Genomic DNA, 17,851 nt, shown 5'->3' with positions numbered 1-17,851 from the left:
TTAGACTTGACGTAACCCCACAAAAAATAGTCTAAAGGCGTCAAATCGCATGATCTTGGTGGCCAACTTACCGGTCCATTCCTTGAGATGAATTGTTCTCCGAAGTTTTCCCTCAAAATGGAAATAGAATCGCGAGCTGTGTGGCATGTAGCGCCATCTTGTTGAAACCACATGTCAACCAAGTTCAGTTCTTCCATTTTTGGCAACAAAAAGTTTGTTAGCATTGAACGATAGCGATCGCCATTCACCGTAACGTTGCGTCCAGCAGCATCTTTGAAAAAATACGGTCCAATGATTCCACCAGCGTACAAACCACACCAAACAGTGCATTTTTCGGGATGCATGGGCAGTTCTTGAACGGCTTCTGGTTGCTCTTCACTCCAAATGCGGCAATTTTGCTTATTTACGTAGCCATTCAACCAGAAATGAGCCTCGATTATGTAGACTATAAATCGGACGTAAAGCGCGAAACACATTTCGAACCGAACACTGATTTTGGTAATAAAATTCAATGATTTGCAAGCGTTGCTCGTTATAAAGTCTATTCATGATGAAATGTCAAAGCATACTGAGCATCTTTCTCTTTGACACCATGTCTGAAATCCCGCGTGATCTGTCAAATACTAATGCACGAAAATCCTAACCTCAAAAAAATCACCCTTTATAATGCTTGCCAAAGAGCTTCGTGATGATAAAAATAACCATTTCGTTTTTTTAAATCAATTTTATTATTCTAACAAATTTAAAAATTATCAACAATATTTTGAGTTTGATTTCAAAATCTATTTTTGTTAACGAATTTTCTAGCTGAAAATCAATTTTAGTGGCATTTAAGTATTATTTTAGTAAATTACGGAACGTCGGAAACAATATTTTTAAAAGAAATTAGTTTAAAGACAACAAATTTTGAAAAAATATTTGTCAAAAGTAATTTTTTACGAACTTTTAGTATTTTTTTTTATTTTTGTATGTTTTATAAAAAAAAACTATAAATTCGAATTTTCTTAACATTTTAACAGATGTCAAAAACCTCATTTTTCGTTGCATACAATTATTTCAGAGATTGAGAGATATAACCATTTTTGTTCGTTAAATATTCGAGGCAACAATTTTTTTTTTGATTTATAAAAAAAAACCATAAATTGGATTTTTCCAAAAAAATAAGTCTTTTTTATCACGGTAACACAAAATTTAATTCAAGTAGCGTAATTGGTTCGTGAGTTATTTTGGGTTAACCACTTTTTTTTAATTGCTGCGGTTAAGAATACACCCACTCAAATGTTTAATTCGACAAATTATTTGGGTCCTTTTTTGGTTCAAGTGGTCATTTTTATTTTCAGCTTTGGTCATGCAATTTTTTTTCATGTGGCAACCGTGCTTCTCATTGCCCAAGGTTTAAGTCGGTAAGCAGCCTGTCGAAAAACCGACTGACCTAACGCATAGTTGTTGTTTATCCATATACGAAAATGGTTCTGATATAACTGGACTAAAGCAACAAAGAAAATGACTCTGACCAGGTTGACAATAATTATTGTGTGGAACTTTTAAAACAACCATTTGGTCAAAATATTCTTCATTTTTGATTTGCACAAATTTATTTCTGATGTGGCTTGGGAACTTGTCTTTTATAGATGCAAACTTAAAACCATGTAGCTTTGAGTATAAGAAAAATAAGTATTCAAATTTTCTAATGCCTTGCGTTCTTTCTTTTGGATTCCTTTGAACAGTTTTCCCAGCTTTGATTTAAAGTGTATTCAGCTCTTAAAATTACTGTAAAAATAACGACTTCATTTATATATCAAACCACATTCGATTTTTAACTTCAAACCGTTTGATAAACTGGCACACAACAAAACTCGATTTTGGTTCAATATCAACTCAAGAATTTAGAAAAAAAGTGATTTCACACGAAGACGCTTTTGTTCAGCTTTTCAAAAATTTGAATTTTCCATTCTAATCATGTAAAAATCCGAAAAATACATGAAGGGAGTTCTTGAAACATGAAAACCATTGTGAAATTAAATCACCTTACTTAGATGGAAGATTAAGTAATAATCAAATTTGACTGTCAAAAATGTGACTATCACTTTTTGCCTAAGGCCCATTTCATCCCTTGTTCCATATGATAGGCTATTATCTTTTTAAGGTTCTGAACGTTTAAAAATAGTTATTTTTTTGCGAGAAATCTTTTGTGTCGGTTAAATAACAGTGCCTCCAATTAACTTACTATAAAATCAAAATAAAATTATCTAACTGTTTTACTTATAAATCCAAAATAGGAAATTCAATTTTTGTTTACTTTGACAATTTTGCGAGCACAAAATTATGTAACCAAAATAATTTCATGCATTAAAGATTAAAATTTCAGGCAAAATTTTTAGATAAACTGAGCTTTCAGTTCCTTAACAAAAAATAGAAAACTAAAATACTACAAAAAGTTGGTAAACAATGATTTTTGACTCGAAAATCTAGCAAAACAGTTTTTAACTTTCAAGAAGCATTGTTTCTAACGCTTTAAAAAATGTTAGGAAAAATTTAGTCTTCATTTTTTTAGGAAAATAGAAAAATCTACAAAAAAATAATTCACAAAATTAGTAAATACTAGTTTTTGAGTCAATATCTCGAGAACTTATAAAGGTTTTGACTTAATTCTATGCAAATGTTGTTTATATTGTTTTGAATTAATTTAAGAAAAAGAATCCATTGCTCTTTATCCATTTACTTAAATAACTCTGAAAGAAAAACAGACATTGAAATCAGACCTATTTTATAAAATATTTTTGCTAACTTTTAGTAATTTTTTCACAAATCTAAATGAAAACTTTTTTTCTACAGAAAACAAAACCTGATGAAAAATGGTTTTCGACTCAAGTATATTGAGAACAAAGTAATATATTGACTTCAAAGTTTGTTTCACTAATATTTTGTAAGACTTTTATGTGTGGGCCGCATTCCAGCCTCTTTTAAATGTGATTAAGGCCTTTTTAAATAATTTTTTCTCAAAAGGTCTCCTAACAATATTTGTATTTTGAAATCGTTATCGTTTCTTATTTTCTACATTCAAGTAATGTGTTAATTTAAAATTACTTTTCTTTTTCTAGTTAATCTCAATATTGGATACCATCAAACATGATTTTGTAATATGTGTTCAAAATTAACGAAAGGTGAGTAAAACATTTTATTTTATTTAGTATTTAAATATTTACTTTAATTCTACAAAATTTTTTTTATTAAATTTCCAAATCTGCGTTAAAGCTTAACAAAAAATGAGATCTGCCCAACAGTTACTCAAAAAGTAAATATTTTTATTATAAGACATTCCTCAAAAAAAAATATTCGCAATTATGTACGCCTAAAGTGAAATGGTCAGAATCATTAGGCAGCTTAAGCTACAAATTAGCTCTTTAGTTTTTACACTTGAATTTTAACAAACATTGCACCTCTTTCCTTCTCTCCGTAAACTCAGATGATGTTGTATTCTTCAGCCTTTATCGGAAGGAGGTAAGGTAAAAATAAAACTCAGTTTTTGCTCATTTATATCTGCAAAACTAATCATCGAAGACGCACTTCTATAGCAAACCTATATACAAGTATATACAAAACATATGAAAATTAAGACATTATATTGCAATTTCGCCTTGGGGCGTATACGCAACTCCTTTAAATGCAGTCATCATCAGATGAAGTCAAACAAGGTTTATATAGAAGTGGGCAGCCTGTCAATTGTTGTAAACATCATGCAACTGAAGATCTCTGTGAAGCAAAATATTAACATTTCATTAAAGTCAGATCTAAAGGTCGTAAGAACCTGCACTTTTTAAAGAACAATATAAAAATTAAAATGTTAATCCACTGTTACCCAACAAAAACTTTCTCACACAAAACATTTCACTTCTTCGATCTTTCACTATCTTAACATGTGAGAAATTTTATCAAAAAATATCAATGTTTCATCTGTAAATTCTTATATCACGGTAAATAAGGGTGGTACAGAAGTCAAACTTGAACTATAGCTTAAATCCATTCTATGACACTAAGTTCAATTCTACAAATTTAGATACAAGAATAGTTGATAAATACGCATTAAAGAATAGCGACATTCTGCAAAGCTACTGTTATTTAAACTCGCTACACAAAAAAAGCTTATACATCTCTTTTAGCTATTAGGTTAGGACGTTTTGACATAAACACAGTAAAAGCCAAAAAGATACTTGATAAAAAAGTTAAAAGAAAACCAGAAACTCCTTTTAAAAGTAATTGTTTGTGTCCGAAGCCTTAACTTACCCTTATTTGGCTTACTCATACCACAACTTCGAGTGAACATTTAAATACAAATATACAAGTTGTTGAAGATATCCCCCACCCAAAGTGAAATATGGTTGTATAACTGCCTTTATAGCTCAACAGCAATTGAGACTTTGTATTAAAGGTAACATTTTTATGATTGCCTATCTAAGGTTCAACCAGAAGATATCTTGCTCTTACACCCAATCGATTAATTTCAATATTCAAAGAAATACAAGAATTAAAGTTCGTGTCCTTACGAAAAAAAATAACAAATAAAGAGAAGTGAATCGAAGCAAAAGGACCCCAGACTCAATCTCAGATTGAACTGATTTAATTTCCGTAACGAACAAACAAACAATCGAGAGAAAATATAGCATTCCTTCGTTACCACCTCTTTTAGATTATTTGTTTCGTTTCGTTTCGTTTCCAGGACTATTTTTTTGTTTTCGTTATTATTACGTATTGATATTTCAACGACTCACAACTCACATATAGTCCTTTCACTTGCTAAGGTAGGACGACGACGACGAAGTAGGAACGGCATCTCAGCGGCGGCGGCATCAACAGCGGCACCTGGGGGCGTAAAAAAGACATAATAATTTTACTCCTTTGTTTGGGGTATGAATTGAAATCGAAAATCAATGGGCGAAGGGAATCCTTTTACGGTAATATTGCGGGAGCATCATCAGGAATTATTATATGCCTGATAAGAAATCTTGGATTTCGTTTGTACCTTCCTTTCGCGACGGTGTCAAGGAAGAGTAAGAGGGACACAAAAAAATAATAATAATCATGAAGGTTCAATTGTTTTATGCATGTGAATGTGAATTTTGGCGGTGATTGTTTTTGTTGAATGAATTTTGGCGGTGATTGTTTTTGTTTTTTTCTTTTCTTCTTTTTACCAAAAATGAAGAAGTCTTTCAATCAAGATTTGTAATTTTTATTCTTTTTTTTTGGAGCAAGAGGAAAACGAACAAAATGAATTCCTTCGGGCAAAGGTGGGCTCAACTCACTTTCTTTCTTCCTTAAAAAGGATGAACAACAACAAAAAGCAACAAACAAAACAAAATGTAATAAAGTCGTTTTCACTTCGATGGACTTTGAAATTACTTTTTATTTATTTTTTGATTGAGAATTTTCTTCAGTTTTTATTTTTATGTTTTTTATTTTAATGGAACTTCCGTTTGGTGTTTTATAATATAATTTTTCAGGGGAATAAATAAAGAAGGATTTAATTTGCTTTGGTAACGACGACGTAAAGGTAGGCATAGGTACTTAGATTTAATTTTATATGAAAATGAAAAACTAATAAAATTTAAATAAAAAGAAATAACTGAGCAACTTTTAAAAAACGTCATTATGAGTACAAAAATAAATTCTGTGAAAGATATTGATTGAGTTCTGTTAATAAATTTTTGTAAAAGTAATTATTTAGAGGTATTTTCCTTTGAGAGTGCTGGTGCCACTGCCAATGCCGGTCGACTAGGGGAAGGATACCTTTTCGTAGTTACTTTTAATTTATTCAGGTTTTTCTGCAATGAATTTAAATGGGCATTGAAGTGCAATGAAATCGAGAAGAAAATACAAATTGAAATAACCTTTTAATTTTATTAACAGAAATAGAACCTTATAGAAGATATTTTAAAACTTTAATAGCTGAAAAAAGTTTTCAACTCGTTTAGGTGTTTTTATGGTAATATTTTCAGACATCATTTGGCAACTAATGTTTGAATTAATTAATAATCTCAATGATAAAATTAGATACAATGTTTTGGCTTGTTTATGAACATTTAACAATGTTTACAAAAATCAAAAATGTAGGCCTTTTGTCAATTATTTTAAAATAAAATCAAAAACAAAAAAATTAATTAATAAGATGCATGTTATACCTACATAGTCGTAGTGTTATGAGTCAATATCGCCAATCTCCATATTACCAAAGTTAGCTAAACTTTTTGAAAACCTCATAAAGGATCGTATGATCGTATTTAGACTAAAATGAGTTTTTCAACTACGACCAATTTGGTTTTCATCAAGGTAGGTGACGATGCCGTATAAAAGTTTTGTAGCGATGACTGAAAATTTTAACAACAATAAAAGTGTTCTAGCGTTGTTTATTGATCTTACTAAAGCATTTGAAAAATTTTAAAAGCTGAACTTAGATTGGTTTGCTTCCTATTATTTATCCGCAAGACATCAAAGAGTTAGAATTGATAAAATATTTAGCGATGTTCAGGAGCTTACTACCGTTGTTCCTCAAGGATCTGTGCTAGGTCCAATGTTGTTTTTGATTTACATAAACTCTGTCTTCAAACAATCATCAATTAACAAAATAACAGCGTTCGCTTATGATATGGTGCTGACATATGTAAGAAATTCGCTATTTGAATCGATCGCTATGTTACAAAAAGATTTAAATGTACTCAGGCAATAGTTTTCTGGGCATGAGCTGATTTTAAGTAAAAAAACAAAAATAATGGTCTGCAATTTAAAACAAACAGCTCCAATCTTAGACTGTTATGTTATCTTCCAATCAGGAACATGTAAAAAACATAACTTAGATACACATTCTTGTGAAAAATCCAGCTTGGAACATATGGCACCTTGTTCCAATGATTGTTTTGAAATCGAATTCGTTAATAGTTTTAAATATTTAGGAGTTACAATTCACAAAAAATTAAATTGAAAACAACATACTAGGGAATTGAAAAATACTTCGAGTTCGTAACACGTAAAATGTTCTTATTAAAACGAACTTGTACAAAAAATCTATTAACAATAATATACTTCTGGCTCGTTCATTCTAAGCTACAGTATGGAATAGCTAGTTGTGGAGGTACATATCAAAACACGCGTGATCCCATTATTACACAGCAGAAACATATTGTCCAAATCATTTGTAAGATATAAAGGTTAAAAAGTAGTTGGCCTTTATTTTAAGATTGTCGTATCTTGCCGTTTAAACACCTTAATGTATATAAAGTTGTTAAAGTTTATTTCATGAGAAGTGGATACAGTCAGTACTCAAAAACTCAAATACACATAGATTAAGAATTAATACTCAATTTTTAATTAATATTCCAATGAGTAATAGAACTCAATTCTCAAATTTTTACACTGCAACATCACCAAAACTCTTTAGTCAATTGCCTTTTGGAACTAAAAAACTTCAATATCCCAATTTATTTTTAAAATCAGTAAAAAGATGCCTCTTTGAAATTAACAGTTCGATGGTCTGTTTTTAAGTATAGCACAACTTTTATGCTTTGTATTTGCTTTACTTTTCTTTTCAATTTTTGTTTTAATTCATTTAATAATTATCATTTAGTTTTTTAACATTTTGATATTTGCATGTAACAAAGTACCCCAAATATTATTATTAAGAGTCAGTTTGCTTTTTACGACGATTTCATCCCGCAATGACAATTTTATTTACAGTCACAAACCAATTCCAAAAATGTTTCTTCGGATGACTTTAAGAATTGGATATTTACCCATCAATTACATGATATCATAAGCACCATATTATTGGTAAATCCTCTCTATATGTTATAATGCTAAGAGGAACGAATTCGCCACGCAGCATCGTATTCATTCCGAAATAGTTCCTCTCCTGTAATTTTAAGTGAGTTGACTGTTAATATCTGTGTGCAGAGACAGACAGTTGCTTCATTAAGGAATTTTTCCCTGTTTGCCGGTTGATCATTAGCTGTTATGATTCCGGAGGTATACGTGTTTGATACCAACGGGTACAAAATTGACTAAGTCTTCTATAAAGAGAGCGAAAAGTCTTGGGCTCATCGTACAATCTTGTCTCCAACTTTATTCTGTTCTGACCATTTCGACTTTTCTGTACCATTCCATACTGATGAATTAGTATCCAAATACAGATCTTCCAAACATAATTGACATTCCAAAGAGCTTGTAGGTAAGTTCTTGTCTATTCACATTTTCAAATGTATACAACTTCTTCGCTTCAACAAATGAATCTTCAATGCTTTTCAAAACAAAAATATAGTCGAGACATCTTTGCAGAGTGCTTAAAATGTTTTCAAGCTAGAATTTAAAAAGTATATTCATCAATAGTTAGACATCAGAGACTAGCTTCTCTTTTTTGTGGATCGGAAAAAATATTTATTAACTTAATTAATGAAAACCATACTAGTGTCCAACGCCTCGTTGTATACTGCAGTAAGCCTGAGCGTAAGTTAATTGCCTTTCCTTTTTACACTCCCGATTAAACAAGCAAGGGTGCAATAGGGCCATTTTGGATTTTTCTATGCTACACTCAAGAGCACTAGGAAATTGAGGAAAGGAGGAGTCGGTGCACATTGGTTTTGAATTAATGAATGCTGCAATGGCTGGGAGAGACAGAAGGTTGTAAGGCATTCCACATTCATGTACTACGGCAAAAGAGCGAATCTCTGTACTTGACAGTACGACCGAAGTTGGGCTCGAGGGTATACAAGAAACCTTGCGACGATATTCGAGCTACGTAAATAACATATCATGGTATTATCACCAATCAATCTAATTGCTCAACGTTCAATACTGTTCAAGAGGCTTAAATAAATTGCAGGAGAATATCAAGATGCTCAGTCTTCTCGATGCAAATGCCATCCATGGATAATGGCAAGAGGGGAATATCTCGCTTTAACGATACAACAAAACATTTGGTTTTCGAAGCATAATTCCAAGCGGATTTTTAATCCCCATTGTACAATGCTGTTTAGGTCGGCATTTAATGAGCTTATCATGTTTTGTCGTTGCAGTTCCACATCTGAAGAAGAGGGATGTGATTCTGAAAACGAAAATGAAAAGCTGAGATTACTATCATACTATTCAAAGATCTCTAATTTTTCCTAACTCCCTCAAGTAACATAGCTATAATAACTTTGAGGAATACCGTTCAAATGAATTTTGTATTAAACTTTATTATTTTGGTTCAACATAAGTTTTGTCAAAGGTCTTATAGGCTATCATCATCACTAACTATCCAAAAGTCAGGATCAAAGGGAAGTGGCCTTCAGACAGCACAATTTGAACTTGGTCGTTTAATAGCAATGTTTTATGCATGTCGTCAACCGTAATACCCGTTCTTCTGGGAAAGCTCATCAGGTTATTGTGAGCACAATTTCGGGTGCACTGTAAGCGAAGAGATTCTTTTTTAAGCGACACTACACGAATGTGGAAAGCTTTACAAGGATCAATATTTCCCACTAATGACATAAACCTATTCATAAACCCATTCATAAAAAGAGGCTGGGATGCAACCCACACTGATAACTTCCTATTTCGTCTGTCTATTTGACTTACTTATTTTCTTCTAGTTTTTCGTGTTAGGTTTAAAAAGTTGTTAGTTGAATTGTTCTTAAAAAAATTAAAATTACCAACAATATTTTTCATATAAAGAAGTAGTTTTTTTTGAAAATCTAGTTTTGTTAAATAGATTTTTAGTCGAATAATTTTGTTACCAATTTTAGAAGCATTTCTTAAATTTTTACAAATTAGATGAATGCTATTAATTTGAGAGATATCAAGAACCGAACATCAATTTTTACCAAATTTGCGTATTATTTCTTTTAGATTTTAATTTTTAAGGAAAAAACGGACGATTTTTATAAACTACTGAATATAGAAAAAAAAATATATTCTGTGAAATAAAAATAGTTTGAAGACAATATTTTTAATTTTTGAAAAGCTATTTGAGTCGGAAGTAAATTTTTACGAAGTTTTAATAATGTTCTATTGTTCAATTTGAGTCGAAAATAAATTTTTACCAACTTTTATTATCTTTTTTCTAGGTTTTTATTTTTTCTAAAATAACTGTCAATTTGATTTTTTTAAAAATTTGACTGAATGTTTAAAACAAAATTTCTTATAAGATAAAATAAGTTTGACGCCTAAGTCTCAAGTTTTTGAAAAGATATTTTAGTCGAAATTCAATTTTTCCCAACTTTGAGTAATGTTTTTTTTAGGTTTTTTTTTTTTTTATAAAAAAACTTTCAATTCGATTTTTCTCAAAATTGTATCAGTTGTCAAAAACATTATTCTTCGTTGCATATAATTGTTTTGGAGATGAAATTATGTTTGGGTCGTAAAATTTTCGAAGTGACAATTTGTTTTCATTTTTTTTTGATTTATAAAAAAACCATTAATTGGATTTTTTTCCAAAAATGTATTTATTTTGTATTACGTTACAGTATATAATATAAAATTCAATTCAAGTCTCTAGCGTCATTGGTTCATAAAATATTAAGGGTTAACCAAAATGTTCACCTTTTTTTAAACTGCTATGGTAAAATAACCACCAACGCAATTTTCTTGAGAGCCCTTTCTGCATCTTTCTGCCATTTCTTATTATGTATGACAAAATTTATTTGAAGTCTTCTGGTTCTTGAGATATAGACGACGAAAAAAACGTCGCGAACGTACGGACGTACGAACACGCACGCACAGACATCTTTCTAAAAATCTTTTATTTCGACTCTAGGAACATTGAAACGTCGAGAAATGTCAAAATTTTCAATTTGACAAATCGGACCCATTACAATAACTTCCTATGGGAAGTTAATTATTGATCTTTTTTTGTCTTTCAAATGATATCCCCTTTTTGCCTTGTGCATTTAATTTAAGGGCATTCATAATCCCTTAAAACTGTACCCACGCATTTTGATTAATTTTAACGTTTTTTCTATCAAACATTGATTTGAAGTAACGAATGACATATGTATGTCGCCTTAATTGTTAATCTGACATTACATTTTTAACTGAAAAGTTTCTAAAAGTAGTTTTGAACGTGTATTAAAATTGTATAAATACCGTTTTTAACGTTTCCATTCAGAATTGTGAATGTTCCCTGTTTTACAAACCAAAAAATATACAATAAACAAATAAGTTAAAATAATGAACTGTTTAGCTGCAAAATCATCGAATTATTCGTAATTCTTATTTTCTGACATTGAATTCTTCAAACTGTAAAGTTTATGTATAGAAAAGATAAGTTTAAATCTAAAATACACATTTTTTTTAAAAAAATTAAGTATTTTCAACTAACTCGTTATTTTAGAAGTTCAATTCGGTATTTTACTAGTTTTATGGATATCATGGGTAATTTTAAAATATTTTAAAATATTTATTTATTAGATGTGTTTAAAACTAAAATTTAACATCCCTATGAAAACTGAAGAAGTTTTGTCTAACTCGTTACTTTGGATGGTATTTATTCGATACTTTTACCTTGGTTCAATATAATCGATATATTTATAGTTAAAAAATATCTCCTTAACTTTGAATTTTGTTCGTGTGACCTCAAAACCAGAGTCTTACCATGACAAAGAATTTTCTAAACAACAATACAGATATAAGAACTTATATCTGAACTTGCCTAAACCATCAGAAAATCTTAGTTAACCCACCGCCATTGTTTACCACCCGAATTTTCATTTCCTTCTTCGTTTTCCTGAAAACACTATGTGTGTGGCCGAAATATGGCTTCTTTCATTAAAAAAAAACAACCATTTCTACCTGATACAATCGATTCATCTTCATTTGTGAAAACATAGCAAATTTTTGTGGCCACCTTGAAACAGCAATTTGTTTATAATCACGCTTCCTCCATCTAGATACCACTTTCACTGTACACTAGTCTGTAGTAGGTTAGGTATATGTACCTCCTTACTCACAGGCAACCTCTTTCTCCACATATTGTTTGTAGAGCTTGTGGCCTGGTCTATACAATATCGCTTCCATCAATCGCACAATTTAATTTAAAGCCAACAAATGATGTTGCACTTATACCTAGGTACCTGGGTAGGTATCCTTACGTTATATCCAAAGGCTTTCAAAACCTTGCCTCTCTCTTCATTGATGGGGCGGGTGAGTGGGAATGGGTAGGGTGTAAAGGAACTTCTATAGACCCACCAAGATGATAACAATAATTCTAGGTACCTACTCTCAGTCAGTAGGCATGCATATATCTACCTTTAGCGTGGAACTTCAGAATTGAAACCACAATCATAATCTTCAACATAACAAAAGAATGGCTAAATCCTAACCCGTGATGACGACTAAGACTGCCTGCATACCGCATGGCTTCATAGTCGTGTTGTCGTGGTCTCGGTTTTGGTCCTCCTCTATCAGACTAGCTAAAGAGAATTCTATTCATTTTATAAGGACAAGAACAACACAAACAACAACAACAACAACAACAATGGGAAAAAGTTCAGTAGCAAAATGCATGATGTGAGAGAAGGTTCTGTTGTTGTCATGAAAGGCTACACCCACTCGCACCATACATGCATCTCCTCAGTTAATATACCTGTGAACGTCTCCAACTCAACTTCAACGTAGTATAGACTTTATAGCCATTCGAAAACATACATAGATGCCTCGCAGTGCTGATTTTGGTGCTGGAGCTGGAGCTAGAGATGTAGCTGAGGTTGGTTTGAAACTTGCATGTAGATACCTTACGTGGCTTTTTACCCAGAACAAACCTAATTGACTTGTCCGTATGGAGCTCGCTCTCATATCTCTTTGATAACTTAATCATCTTCGGCATCGTCGTCATTCGAGGTGTACCAGCGCCAAGCACTATAAGTACCATCACCACTGACCGGTAGAACAAGTGGTCCAACTTGAACCATCACGAAGGTCCAAACCGGCAGCATCTTTGTTGCCCGAGTACACACATCACCACAACCACCTTCGCTATAAACATATACCCTGCCCAGGTGGGTTCGCATGACTGAGTGCAATAAATATTAATGCGCGTTGGGCATGGCCCGTTTTGATGGTTCGTCCTGCTATGATAGAGTTAGAGTTGCACCTATCCAGCTTCCACCTCACCGTCCGACTGACTGTAAGAGTGCACGATCGTGTTGCTTTTCTGATTGTTTGTTTTTTCTTCCTCGATGTATATGAAAAAGGTACATCATCATTTACACTGAACGCTCCATGAGCCTATAAGTGGCTTCAACTACGACGACGACGATGGCAACGACGATGACGACGAGACCATGTTGCAATGTTTTGAATTCCTCGAGGGGCTTCAATGATTATTGTGGTATTGAATTGCGGTGAAAAACACTTGTTTGGTTTTGTTGCAATCATATTGTTGCATGATGCGTGGAAGGAAATGAGCTCTTACACGTTTACATGCGGTGTAAATGGTAATATCAACTGTTAAGCTTCCAATGTACATCAGCGTAACGCTCTGGATCAGGTAGTCTCAATGGGACAAACTGTTGAGGTAGTTAGAATTTTTATGGGGTTGTAAAGCTTTTACTTAGTTTGCAGAGGGCATTTTATTGTAATCTAAAAATCATGAAAACTTGAATATTGACTTTTTAGCTTTCAGTCGTAGATGCGAATTTCATAAAGAAGATGATGTTTGCAGTTCAGCCTATCCTAAGCTTATACGTATACGTTTTGAAATTTGTGCGTAAGGACTTTTTTGAACTAACATTATGTATGGACTTCTTATACGACATGGATATAAAAGATGGATATTTGATATACATTGAATTATAAATAACTAACGGTCTCTATATCTTCACGCACTTTTGCTATATTTATCTAACTTGAAAATATCATTCAGCCTAGAAAGAACATGTTCCTTTGATAAAAAGTCACTTCCAAGAATGCATAGATTTCCTGATAATTAGACCCCTTTTGACAAAGTAGGTTACGTTTTTTCTTTCCGCTAAGCTGCAAATTCCGCATATCAATAGTAAATAGCGTATATGTGGTATAGAATTCATACTCAGTAATTCGCTCCGAAACTTGACAATTGTAGGACAATTGCTACATAATCTGCTCTAAACTTTTAATCTACCTTTAACATAATGTCGTACAACAAATATTTTTTCAACGTTTAAAGTAAACATTTTGACGACGTTCAGTAGCAACCAATAGGGGTGACAGTCCTATTTTTAGCATAAGACCGTACTTTGGAGTGTTTGGTGGCAGTTCTCTTCACGAACTGTTTAAACAGTTTCTTAATCGTGTGAGAATTATTACATCTGCATACTAGAAAGCCATACGTGAGGCTACGCTGTACAACTACTTCAAATACCTTACCTACATTAATTGCTATGAGCTTTGTTTACGTTCATAAAGAATCTTTTCCAATAAATATTAATTTCAATTTTCGCCTTTTGGAGTTTCATGTTTCTTCATACTCAGGTTTTTGGAAATAGTTACTATATTTTCTTTGTTAAACTCTATTTTTGGATTTGATGCACTATTTCACTTCCCTCACCTTTTTTTATTAAATATCATAACATTTGAATTCTGTGTGTTGACTTTTAGGTCCATACAATACAGAATAATTGTTTACTCATTTTATCATGACTTGTAATGGTAATGTTTATGAAAATAAGTAACTACACCAAGTGTGAAAAGTAAAAATAGGATTGGACTAAATGTGCAACCCTCTCTCACACCCCGTGGGCTTGTGAGCTGATTTTAAAAATTCGGGTAGAATTGTGAAAATATAAGTACTATCTATTTTAGAGAACCTTTATCCAAAGATCTTACAAGTGCGTTAAATAAAGTCAATTAAAATAATTCTAACTTTCAGGAATTGGACATTTTTGTAAAATGCAATGAAGCCAGTTTTCAGCATTTAGTCTTATTCCACTTAAACCATTTTGCGGTAAATTTTACCACAACAAGTTTCACCTCCATTGTTGCTAACCACCCTTGACGAATTCTTCCAACAACACAACAAACTGTGCGACGGTTGACCCACATATTGGTTGAACAAGATCATCAAGGCATGAAGACGATACCCGTCACACCATCTGTAACTTAGTATGGCCGAGAGCCCCAAGAATATTTTAATAACTTTCACTTTATTTATAGGCTTGGCTACCGACTTTCTTCAACACGACATAAGTAGTTTTTCCTCAACCAAAACCTAGCGCGCGTAGGTACTCGGTAATGCGAGGGATTCCACACGATTTTCCAGAAAGTCTTGGCTGGAATGGGTTCAAAAGTGAAGAGCTGAACTCACTCACAGAGCTACAGGGTGATCGCATCACCCCTTTAAAGAGATCGCGTGCGATGAAAGATACCTGGCTTCTCGGTCGCATACCCCAATCCTATGGATGGATTAAGTTGCGGGACCGAGACAAATCCATCACCACGCAAAAGATCCGAGAGGATTGCGTGAGGGCAAGTAGCCGGAAGGGTCAAGCTCGCCATGATGATGCCCACTTTTTTTTGGATTACGCCCAAAAGCGAAGATTAACGAAAATCGTGTGAAGGATTTTTTTTTTTTTGAAATAGACGAAATTTTTGTACCTACGATATTTTTTAAGTTTTAGTAAATTGAAGATTTTGTTCTGCTGTGAGGAAATTTGTTGAGGAAGGACTACGGTAGCTGTTGGAGAAAGTCAAACAAAGAAGCTAAGTATGGTGTTTTCCTTCGTTTCTTAGAATATTGCTTTTCTTCTGGTGTCCTTCTGTTTGTGTGTTTTCCCGGTAGTACGGGAAATATTTAACCGTTTGATTTATTTGTCTTTTGTCGATAATTTTCTTGGAGTGATTTTTCTTGGTTGTGTTTCTTTTTTCGAATTTGTTTAACAATTAATAAATTTCATTGATATACCTCATACCTTTTTTTACCGAGATCTGGCCTTCTGTCAACTTCAAAATCTCTATTTGTAATTTCGTTGTTATAAAAGATCCTGGTTTTAATTTAATGGATTTAAAAATCCAATATTGTTTAAAAATAATGGGATTTATATTCAGTCCGTTCGGGTCGCTATTACGGTGGAAAAATTTGCAACAACCACGATAAAAAATTGAAATAAAGCCAAATTGTTTTAAGTTTAATAGTATGATTTACGATAAATGCTATGTAAGCTTAGCAACTTAGCAACCTCGCACCTACCCCACTTCCCATAGAGTACCCAAGCAAGCGAGGATATGGTCTTATTTTCTAAAACCAATTTATTCTAGTGTCAAAACTTCTGACTATTGGCCTTATTTAACTTCTTAAAACTGCTGTAAATCCAATTTTTAGGAACGAAGTATCACAGCTAGCCACGATACACAAAGTTCTTGACCCAGCTAACATGCAGAAATTTAGTTCTTTCCAGACAGTCAAGCTTCCAATCAAATCCGAAATTTCGAGTTCGTGTTCAATAATTCGAGTAATAGTTGAGAAAACATTGAGATGGATTGAAAATTGTCACAATATTTGTGTTTATTAAAAATTGGCTGCAGACAACTCAACAAAATTCAACTCAACTCAAAAATTGAAGAATTGAATTGAAGGCGCACGATCTCTTCCCAAAACGCGTGTACTGTTGAACAATTGAGTATTTAAATATAAAACTTCAAGGTTTTCAATACCAAGTGATTCAAAGTTGATTAGAAATCCATTATTTTTACCAATTTTAAAGACCTCCAATAATTAGTACTGCTGTCACTTTCGAGGTGTGCATATGTCAGATTTCATATTTGTGACACAAATCATCACTTCTCATCAGCCTTTTTTTGTTTCTGACAACTTTTAAACTTATCTTTAATTTGCGAAATGATGCTTGGATCGATGTGCTGATACATGGAAAACACTTTAGGTATTCTCTAATTTAGGTACTCTATATATTCTTTTTATACAGCTATTAACTGGGGTAGAATGCAATACATTAGGAAATCTTGAAGCACATATTTAACACCATTATAATGACATTGAAAATATCCCACTACTAAAACAAGGAGAGAAGAAGAAACAAAGACCGATAGCTATCCTATCTTCTCTATCTTATGTTTTTGAATGTCTGATAAGTAATCAGATAAAATATTATATTATAGGAATAGTTGTGTTTCATCTTAACTGAATGTATCTGACGACACATTACATGCATTAGAAAATAAATTTACAACTATGATAACCTTACTTGACTTTTCAACTTGACCTAAGAAACTTTGTTAACTCATATTTGACCAATGCTAAGCAAGCCGCCGTGGCTTGTAATGGTAGAATGTCTTAGTTCGTCCCTGTTAATAATTGGTGTTCCGCAAGGATCAATCCTTGGACCATTACTGTTTTTATTGTTCATTAATGATCTGCCCTCTGAATCTTCTGTCAGCTTCAATTATATATCAGTTTTCCTGAGATGATGCTTAAGGATGCAATATCTAAAATGAACATTGATTTCAGTATTTATATGATTATTTGACACGGAACGGACTTAAACTCAATCCCAAAAAATCAAAAGCTCTTCCAATATCAATAAACAAACCAAACCCAGATAGTTTCCCTCCCGTTATATTGAATAATTGTATTATTGAATATGTTGCCCAAGTTAGGAGTTTAGGTTTGGTCTTCAACAACAAGTTAACTTGGAATAACCATGTCGATACAGTTGTGTCAAAGATTTGTGCTTCACTTAGAGGACTATCTGTTACTAGATCCGTAGTACCTACCCATATTAAATTAAGGCTGGTAAAAGCACTTGTCCTACCTATAATAACATACGGGTGTGAGCTGTTTGCTGATTTTGATTTTAAATCAGCTCACAAACTAAAGGTGGCGTTTAATGCAATAGTT

Source organism: Eupeodes corollae, chromosome 1 (genome assembly GCF_945859685.1).
Source record: "Eupeodes corollae chromosome 1, idEupCoro1.1, whole genome shotgun sequence".
NCBI classification, from domain to species: domain Eukaryota; kingdom Metazoa; phylum Arthropoda; class Insecta; order Diptera; family Syrphidae; genus Eupeodes; species Eupeodes corollae.
Note: the sequence above shows the minus strand (reverse complement) of the source record.